The 10,108-nt window shown below is 38.7% G+C and overlaps 1 protein-coding gene across 5 annotated transcripts in view; it reads right to left on the bottom strand.

Annotated features, from left to right (window-relative positions):
* Window positions 1-10,108, bottom strand: part of LOC131676950 (uncharacterized) — a 69,705-nt gene that overhangs the window by 32,848 nt on the left and 26,749 nt on the right. The window lies entirely within an intron of this gene.

Below are 10,108 nucleotides of genomic sequence, written 5' to 3'. Positions count from 1 at the left end.
ATTGCGGGCGACAATGGAAACGATAAATATTGGCTTATTAGATTTGCGTGCGAATATGCTACTTTCCGGTATAAAATATGTTTCGCAAGCTTCAGATTCTTAAGCAATAGTGTCATTCAATGGAGAAAGACATTCTTCGTTTCTTACCTATGGCCTGTGTTAAGCCAAAGAGCTTCATCGCCATTTTGAGGTACATACTCGAAAATCGCTATTGCATCCAATGTAATACTAGAAACATCACTATCTGTTATTTGTTAGGAACTCAAATAGCAAACGATAGCACTATCTCTTACATTTTTCTCTTTGCAGCGGGCTCGAGGGCAGTGCATAAATTAACACGCTTAAAAAAAGACCCATTTTAAAGAAGAAATATTCAGCCGCGACGGATATTATGAAAGTACGTCCAGCTAAACTCAGCACTGTGATACTCTATCTAAAGCAAGCAAATGACATGACTGACGACAAGTCTTTTATAAAGGACTACTGTGTCTACCTTCCCACCCACAAAGTAGAGATCAACGGCGTGATCACCAACTCGTTTTAAATGCTATTTAGAAGCCATTTTGGTAAAATATACTGCTGTATTACTGCACTGCCGCTAAAATTCTTTATTTTTGTTGCTGTTGAGCATTCAAAACGCTGTTTATTGGCTAAAAGTTTTTAAATAGATTTTTGAATGCTATTTAAAAATAATGCTTACGAAATGCTAATGTACCATTTGCAGAAAAACTAAAGAGAGTTACACCATTCACCACGATAAACTGCACCTAAAAACTATAAAATTGAGGGGCAACCGATTATAACAACTCGATGAAGCGCTGGTACTAAGCCTAAGCCTCTGATCGCAGTGATTCGAAATTAAACAAAGAGCTTCTAGTGCTTTCAGCAACACCTCAGAACTAGGCGGGCTTAGGTGGGGTATCAGCCACTTTGTGTTACTGCGGAATTCCTCTCGACACCGAGGAGATTTAAATTCTCACGCTAGGGACACGTGGGGAATTTTGACCGAGCGCAAGATTCCACATATAAAAGAGTTTAAAAGCTTTTAGCTACTGAACAGCATTTTGAATGCTCAACAGCAGCAAAAAAATAATTTCAGCGGCAGTACAGTAATGCAGCTTCTAAATAGCATTTAAAACAAGTTGGTGATCACATCGTCGATCTCTACTTTGTGGGTGGGAATGTAGACAAGGTAGCCCTTTATAAAATACTTGTCATTCATGTGATTCTGATTTTTTTAAATATGTTTATACTTGTTTCGATCCCTCAAGGTAATTTGTAAAGTTTGGAATGAAAAATTCTTTCATCACAGAAGATATTCCATGACCAAAGTTTTATGGGTAGACTTTTCAACAAGTGACAATAAACTATAGAAATATGTTGTCTGATATGTGCTATTCTGAGGTACCTACTGGTAATGTTAATCACGTCACAAAGTTAGCAGTTGTATGGCACGCAGGACAAGACCTTTGCTCAGAAACACAAATAATGTTTTTGTTCTTGGAGCTGGTGTCGATCCGGCGCTAGCCTAGTCTTGTCACTAAGTTAGTGTCGCATTCTGATGAAACGAAGTCGAAAAGTTAATTCCATAACTTTTATTACCAAAGCTGTCATTGCACTCAGGCGCACAAAAAATGTGCATAATTTTATATATAAATCACAATTTCGTAAAATTAGTCATTCATGGACATCATGACCAAGCTTCCGTAATCACGAATAATGAACCCCGCATTCATGAAAATATTTGTGTTTCCACAAAACTAGTTCACGCCAAAAAATACATGGCTTTACACTCGAATGTATGGTAGGGTTACTGTGGTTGTGCCTAGGGCCAAATCACTTGCGATGCATTTTTAAAAATCAGCGAAATTAAATGCATTTATTTCCATCAAAATAGAAATTCATAATGTATTTTGCGTTGCGTGCAATGTTTTTGCGTTGCGTGCAATGTTGTTTGCGTTGCGTGTAAGACGTCGAAACTCTACAGAAAAACTAGCCCTACATTTAACAAAACGTCGAACAAAGTGGATCAGCGTAGGACGTTTGTTAAACAAACTTTTCTGCGAGGGAGTACAAAACTGATGCAAAAATGGCAATTAAATGCATTTTTTCTAATTTGATGCAAATTTGTTATACATTCTTAGAGTGATCTGCCCCTAGGGTTGTGCTCAATTCTGATTACGTTAATTTTGGGATCCACTTTCAATATCTCAAGGTCTGGTTCGACCCTAAAGGTACCTAGGAATGACACATTAAGTATCTAAAACAGAAATGCCAACAAAGGATCAACTTTCTCCGTACTATACCTGGGACACGATAGAGAGCTCACCCAGGAGACCTGATCAGGCTGTTCCAAACAAAAATATTGTCGGCGTATGTGCTTTATCTAAAAAATCATATCCAATTACTTTAGCATAGGTTCTTTCGGTTTGCTCCATTCCAGGCAATGAGAAGGCGAATTCCATAACAAAAGGGGCGCCTTAGAAGGTTGCATCCATGAAAGACCAATCTGCTTGAACGATTTTTTTTTGTATTTCCCACCAGAGAACACTCAAAAGTTGGCAGACCTCATGGAGCAACAGGGAGCTTGGTCACCGGCTACACTCTATTATCTCGAAGGTGTCGACGAAACCTTGGTTCAAGGGGATAGTTGTGGGTCAGGATTTCATTCGTGTTATGTCCCGAATCAAGTCAAATAATTACATGTTGGGTGTACATCTTTGGCATATTTCACTTGTGGAAAGCGGTCTTTGGGCTTGTGGAAAAATGGTTATCACGACATCGAGCATATTGTCTGGGCGTGCGCCGAATATCGTCTTGTCAAATCTCAGTTACTGGAGTGTACTGCCGACTCGCACCAGAGCGAAACTGCGTGATCGTCTTCTTTTTCACTACTGTCACTCGAAATTTGAGCGGAGGTTCTCATTCAAATGACCAAAAGGGTTGTTGTGGGCAAAAAAAAGAAAGAAGGAAACGCTTCATTTACAATTTTTTTCAAGACAAAGAAACACTAAATGGCGCCCGTAGTGATGTTCCGTCTAAGGTTAGGTGCGCGTGGAATTCCAAAACTGCGTACAGCCGACTGTCTCAGAATCGATCTGAAACACAATAATAAGGCTCTAAAATAAACTAAATTTATTGAAGGAATGACCTAAGAACGGATAAAAAACTTAAAATTTGACGTCATTGTGCGATCTTAAGCTTTGAGATTGATTTTCTGGCCTTATTTTATTTTCCACTTGGATATTTCAGAGGTCAATCCTGCAATGAAAAAAGTTTTCTTTCGAGAGGTCAAAAGATGAAATCTTTAAATTGAACCATTTTTAAAAGAGAGCTTCAATGAAGTTTTTAAATTGAACCATTTTTTTAATGAGAGTACACAGTTTTGAAAAATCAGGTTTTAGATAAACGTGTTTCAAGCTTTGTGTTTCGATGAATTATTAGAATTTTAATATTTTGTAACAATTACATGGAACTATGGGCTTTGAATATCGCTGATTACGAATTTAAAGTCAGTTTTTCTAAATTCAAAATGGCCGTTCTAATACGGCGGATCAGCACTTTTTAGTCGTATTTTTGCCAAAATCCAGAAAAAGGTTTTGTGATTTAAAAACACGAATTTGAGTTAATATGTATCAAAAAAAATTAAAATGGCGATTCAAATATGACGAACCAGATGTGACTTTAACAATTTAAATACGCTACAAGCAGATGCAGTTTAGCCGCGGCAGCAGTGGTGCCCTCTACAGATCAAGCCGTGAAATACGTTTTTGGGAACTGTACACAAATACAGCGCAGTTTTAATGTTCCTCTTTCTCTGACACTATTGTCTACCCTGTCTCCCCCGTACGAGATATTGCTTTCAACCTGATGATGGACCCAAATCCCCCTAAAATATCTTTCTAAAGCAAATAGACCTCCTCTTTAAAACGCAAATTTAAATGCTTCCTTTTGTTAATTTTAATTAATTATATTTTATTGAAAAGTGAACAAAAAGCTAAACTCTATTTCTAGTAATTCTATTACACTATCCCCCCTTTAATCTTGGTACAAAATAGATCTCCCGTGTGTATTGATCTAGTTTAAAATAGCCTAACGGGTGTTCAATAAAAATGAGAATGATTTCAATACCTTTCTGTAGTTAAAGTAAAGAGCACATTTTTTCTCTCTCTCTCTCTCTAAGAGAATTGCTCTCTGGACTCCCTAGAAATGGGTGGCATGTTTCTTTTTGCTCGAGTGCTGTCAGTTCAACAATCAGAAGATGGCGTCGAAACAGCAAGCACTTCGCGAGCGTGTTGTACGGTTTTACGAAACGCATGGTCACCGTGCAGAACAGATTACGGTAGACCACTTTTCCGACGAAAACGTGCCAGCCACGGATACGAAACAGTTGACCACCAGGATCCGGAATTGTATCCGGAAGATTGACGTCAGTGCCGTCCAGCGCTCTTGTGAGAGCATCGCGACTAAGTTGCGTTGTACGACTGACCAAGGCCTCTTTTCCAATATTCATTGAGGTTTTTTTTTGAAGTATAAACATGTTTTCAATTGCTCTACGCAATAACTCTTTTCTGCGAGTCCCGTTCAGGATAACCAACTATGGGTGCCAAAGTGCTGTTACCGGACTTCAGCGTGTTTTTCACAGTGTGGCGACAGCTTTTGACTTCAACCTGACGAGTAATTTGATAAACGCCAAAATAATGTTTATTCTCAAATGTAATTAATTCAAGCAACCACCATTGGGGCCAAGGGGTCTGTTGGTGACGGTACAACAAATAAACATATAAAAAAACTGAGCTCGCTGAAGTTTTTTTTTGTTTTTAAACTACATGACATTTTTTATTGAACACCCGTTAAAAAATGCTTCTTGGTTTTAAATGTAATTAAACTTAATATTGTAACCTTCTAGTATTAAAAAATTTAAAATGACGCAAAAATTGGCACCTTCAAGTTACACGATACCGTGCCTGACCAAATAAACAAACTAAAAACACTACGCTATATTTCTCCTTAGCGGAGACCATTTAGGTAAAACCTACTTTCTCTCCATTTAGGAGAAAATTGTTTAAACCCCTTTTTTGCGCGTGAAGAGAACAAACCTATAACTAAGTTAGTTATAGAATTTGCGTTGCGACTTTGTCTCATCAGAATCCGACACTAACTTAGTGACAGGACTAAGCTAGCGCCGGATTTACGCTAGGTCCAAAAAACGAGAACACTATTTGTGTTTCTAAGAAAACCTCTAGTCCTGCGTGATGTCCCGCAAGCAAAGCAGTTGTAATTAAGCTGATGAGAATCATGTTGACTATTTCAAAAGTTCAACGTCCATACTTTCAACAACATTTACTTAAATCATAACGTAACGTAAAACTGGTTTTGTGCTTCATATAAATATGTCATCCCCCTGTTGGTTGAAACTGAGCGGACAATAGAAGTTGCTGCTATAGCAGCTGCTGTATTTCCGCAATCCAACCATACATGTGAACAGCAAAAGATCCATACGGGTGACCCAAAAAGCCAACCAGGAGATGTGTTAAAACCTGTTACACATTTCATGCTTGAAGCACCCCCAAGCTTAAGCTGCGGGATCGGTTGACGAACATAAATCCAGCTGCCACAAAGAAGCACTTGACCCGACCAGATGCGATTGGTGCCAGCTACCATACAATTCCATACTTACTATTCGCCATCGAAAGCGAGAATTTTTTGCGACTGCGTAATTTGTAATAACACATCTTTTAATACTCCTGTGCAGAAGAAACTGTGATTCGTGCAAATGCGAATGTGACATGGTTGTTTTGAAAACGGAACAAAACGGACAGAAAATATATACTCTATTTCGAGGTTCAAGAACTCGAACGTTGATGGCGCTTGCCATAAGAAGGAATATTTTCACCGCAGCAAAGTTGCGGATTTTTGAGTGATCAAAGAAACTGGGACAATAGCAGAGTCGTATATTTATTTTCTTTGCGTTGTTTGCACGACGTACGCCATCCGAGCAGAGCAGTTTTTTTTTCCTTCGAAGTAAACCGCTTTATGTACCTACTATCCTGTAAAAGTGTATTGATGCAATTTATGGAAACTTTTCATTCACCTGATACACAAGCCGCTATGAAATATGTCTTTCAACATGGAAATAACTTTTCTCGAATCTACTTCAACAATTGAAGGATATTCGATGTTACGTAAAAAATCATGTCAATAAAAAACGAATGAACTCACAGTTTGTCTTTAGACAGTTTACCATACATTCTCAAAACGCACAGAATAAAACTAAATACGACGAGCCTGCAAACAAAGGAAGGGTACAAATCGAAACAATATAAGCATTATTTCTATTTACGCTGCAAGTGTCCTATGGATAGAGATGGGTGAAACAAAGGACCATCATGTGTTTTATACGCTATTGATCAACACGGTAGAGATAGATTTTAGAAGCTGACTCGCCCACCAATTTAAAAAAAAAAATTGAATGAAGCTTATTTGGATATCGCCTGTATCCAGTTTCATCATATTAGAAATGTGGTAATGCCAATTTAATTTATGGTATATAACAACTTGAAAAAGTGTTGAGTGTGGGAACGTTATCTACACAAACTCCCTGAACTGGGCGACTAAACGCATCGCTGCGTTCTCTCAAATATAACCTCCCCAAATGATGCAATCGCGGTCATGGTCCAGCATCAAAAATCGCACTCAAATGACAATACATATGTTTGTTTGTTGACGTACCAGCTCCCATCTCTCGTCTCACTGAGTCAGTGCAAATTCCCACAGCCATCCATCGTTGCTGGCAGGAGAAAGCAGACAGCAGCAACGGTCTCCACGCGGACAGGAAATTAAAAAGCTAAATCGAGTTTCCATCATATCAAACCAGCGTCCTTCGGATGAAGCTTTCTCCTTTCCCGCACTGGCGTTGCCTGATTCGCTGGCCCCTGCTGTATGCGAGTGAGAAACCACTTCGGGATGGATGGGCGCAGAGCGGGAATCATTTTCGGGAAACGCTTTATGAATAGGCAATCAGATTCTGTTCAACGTTTTTGGCGGCCACGGGACCATGATGCTACCTGCATGTGCGGTATCGGTTTCTACGGCAGTCGTCTAAAATTGCCTGCCACGTGGATGATATGGCGAACGCTGAAATTTGTTGATTCGGTAGAATTAACTGATGTTGGAAATGAAAATTGAATCAGTGAATGGACTGTCATTCGACTGGAAATTATCTCTACTTCTGCTGAGCAAATTGGTTGAGTTTGATGTTGTTCATTGGAAATCACTAATTCACCAGATTGGTTGAAATTGAGTAGTTGTATTTTGTATAATTATTTGCGACGACAGCCTATTCTATATTTTTCCTCAGTGAAGAACAATTTCGGTTAAAACTATTTTTTCTTCATTAAGAAGAAAATTGTTTAGAACCATCTTTGCGCGTGACCAGCACATAATCTATCTACAAACGTGTACTACTGACTAACCTCGCAACCAAGATGGAGAGAAAGGTGGGAACATTTGTCACTTTTGAGTGTATTAGTATTATACTTGCAAAATTAAGCATGGCAGCCGGGGCCCGTAAAATAAACATAAACATCCGAACGAGCATCCTGATTCTTTGGCGCACGATGAAAAGTGAGAGTAAGCCGAGCTTCACCTCGGATCTACTGATTAGAACACTTATGGACACTTTTTACCTCGAAAAAACCGATTATATTAACAACGACCGAACCGAAATTAAACTTATGGCAACAGAAAGGCCCAATACGTCATTTGTTTGTGCTTTACTTTCTTTATATTCTGTTTTTTCGGCTTCATCAAAGAAAAATAACAACCGCACTCACACACAGAAAAAAATGTGCACGCCTGTATCCTCCTTGCCTCGCAACCTTGTTTACAAATCTCGCCTCAACTCAAGAACTAGACAATGATAGTAATTTGATTTGCATAGTTTGTGCCTTTGAACTTTACCTATCCTGACAACAACCGGTACCAACGATCCATAAATTATTCCAGTCCAACAATGCAACATCGGAAATGTTAGCTGTAATTACAATACTCGCGCCTAACCTCATCCATCAGCCTCCTCAGCCAATAGCTAGAGGATCTGCTAGTTGCCTGCTTAGAACTCTCGTTCGCAGTCCGGAAAACTGTCGGTAAGCAAACCAAGGGGAGAGAGGAAATTGAATAAAATTCAAACTAAATTAAATTCAATTCCATCTAGAATTATATGCGGCTTGATAAGTTAGGTAGGTACGATTCGTTTCATTTCATCGGATGCCAGTTGCAACAAGCCAACAACTGTTTCCAGAGGCAAATGCAAGAGTTTACTGGGAGACAACTTACTGCATACCGGTGCGGAACAGATCGAGGATCCTTCACGGTAGAACCGAATAGAGGAGAGCCCTGGACTGGCAGGTCCCGTCCGCAGTTTCAAATGCACTTCTGTGCAATATAAGAAAGGGAAATATGGCTGATGAGAAAAACGGCATAACAAGTGGAATGCATTCGTTCCTTTCCGTCCGTATTTCACTGGAGACGCGTAGTAGCTAGAAAGATGGTTGAAAACCTCAAAGGAACGTACGATGGGAAAACTGTGGAGAATAACCATGCTTATGCACTTAATTTCAATAACTTAATTGCACGTCGTACATTTATAAACGAGCTATGCAATATGTTAAACCGTCAGCTCGCATGGGTTTGTAGGTTGCCGTACAATATTGCCGGCAGTAGCAGAGAATTGCATTTTGTATGTGTTTGGTGGAATTTATTCGTTGCACGGCGTTAGTGTAATGCCATATTTTTTGAGTGAATAATCATTGCCTGTAACAGCTGTAGGTTCACGGTAATCGGTAATTGAATAATGGGTTTACTGGTTCTCCCGCAATAACTCATCAAACCGTAGATTATGGGTTTCTTTCGATACTTTATTATTACACGTTTACTTGGAAACGAGCCATTCAATCATTTCGAAGCGATGAATTGAATTGGCGCATTTGTTAATAAATGCTCAAAAACGTCGAAAACTGTGTATTACCCAAGTTTAATGTGTGCTAATTATTTACTTTAACTGAATTTGTCAATAAAACTGACTGAAAACTGTTCTTCTAAAGTTTCAGGTTTGCGTATGTTTTATTTACAGTAAGGATTTTACACAAAATTGCACCACCTTTTATTAGTGTCATTCACTCCTTTGGAAAAGCACGGACAATAGCTTAGTCATGCAACAACGTCTCCATATCGATTCTAGACAAATCTGTGAAATGGTCCTAAATGCAAATAAGAGCATCTGCAGTATGCAAATTCTGCATACTTTCTCTTCCATCCCTAACTCAACCGCTTTTACGCTGGCTCCTAAACTCTTTGCATCATATGCTAATGATAGTCGAAATCATATTCTTTCCAGTAAATACAGAAAAAATATTCAAAATTTTTATGACGTAATAAAAACAGATTCTTAGAACCATTTGAAATGTTTGCCTAGGAATTAAAGACGATGCTTTAAGGTTCAAATAACTTTCGGTGAGTGTCTATGAGAATTGAACGCTTGATAGTATGTGTTGGAAAAATGTGTTCAGTTTTGCCACCGGATTATCCATACAAAACCTTTTCAAAACTCTAAAAGAAGAATATCAGTCGATTCATTAGATCATCACGAATCAATTCATGCAAAATACCTGCTGGAAAAACCATTGGCTTAGCTAAACGGTGCTTTTGAAAAAGTGGCTGTGATTTTTTGTCACACTACCACACCGTGCTGGGGTAAGCAACACAACTGCGCAATAAAAAAACTACAGCCACTTTTTCAAAAGCACCGTTTAGCTAAGCCAATGGTTTTTCCAGCAGGTATTTTGCATGAATTGATTCGTGATGATCTAGTGAATCGACTGATATTCTTCTTTTAGAGTTTTGAAAAGGTTTAAATGGATAATTCGGTGACAAAGCTGAATACAATTTTTCCTACGCATACTACCTTGCGTTCAATTCTAACACATGCTTAAAAACCGTAACTTGAGCCTTAAATATAATGGCACGAGGAACGAAAAATCGTAAATTTGTCTGCTAGTTAGCAACCAGGAATATTGTGTAAACAGTGAGTGACTTGCAGTTTTAACCC

This window comes from Topomyia yanbarensis, chromosome 1 (genome assembly GCF_030247195.1).
Source record: "Topomyia yanbarensis strain Yona2022 chromosome 1, ASM3024719v1, whole genome shotgun sequence".
In the NCBI taxonomy this organism is placed as follows: domain Eukaryota; kingdom Metazoa; phylum Arthropoda; class Insecta; order Diptera; family Culicidae; genus Topomyia; species Topomyia yanbarensis.
The sequence above is the reverse complement of the archived record's forward strand: the minus strand, read 5'-3'. Positions and strand labels throughout refer to the sequence as shown.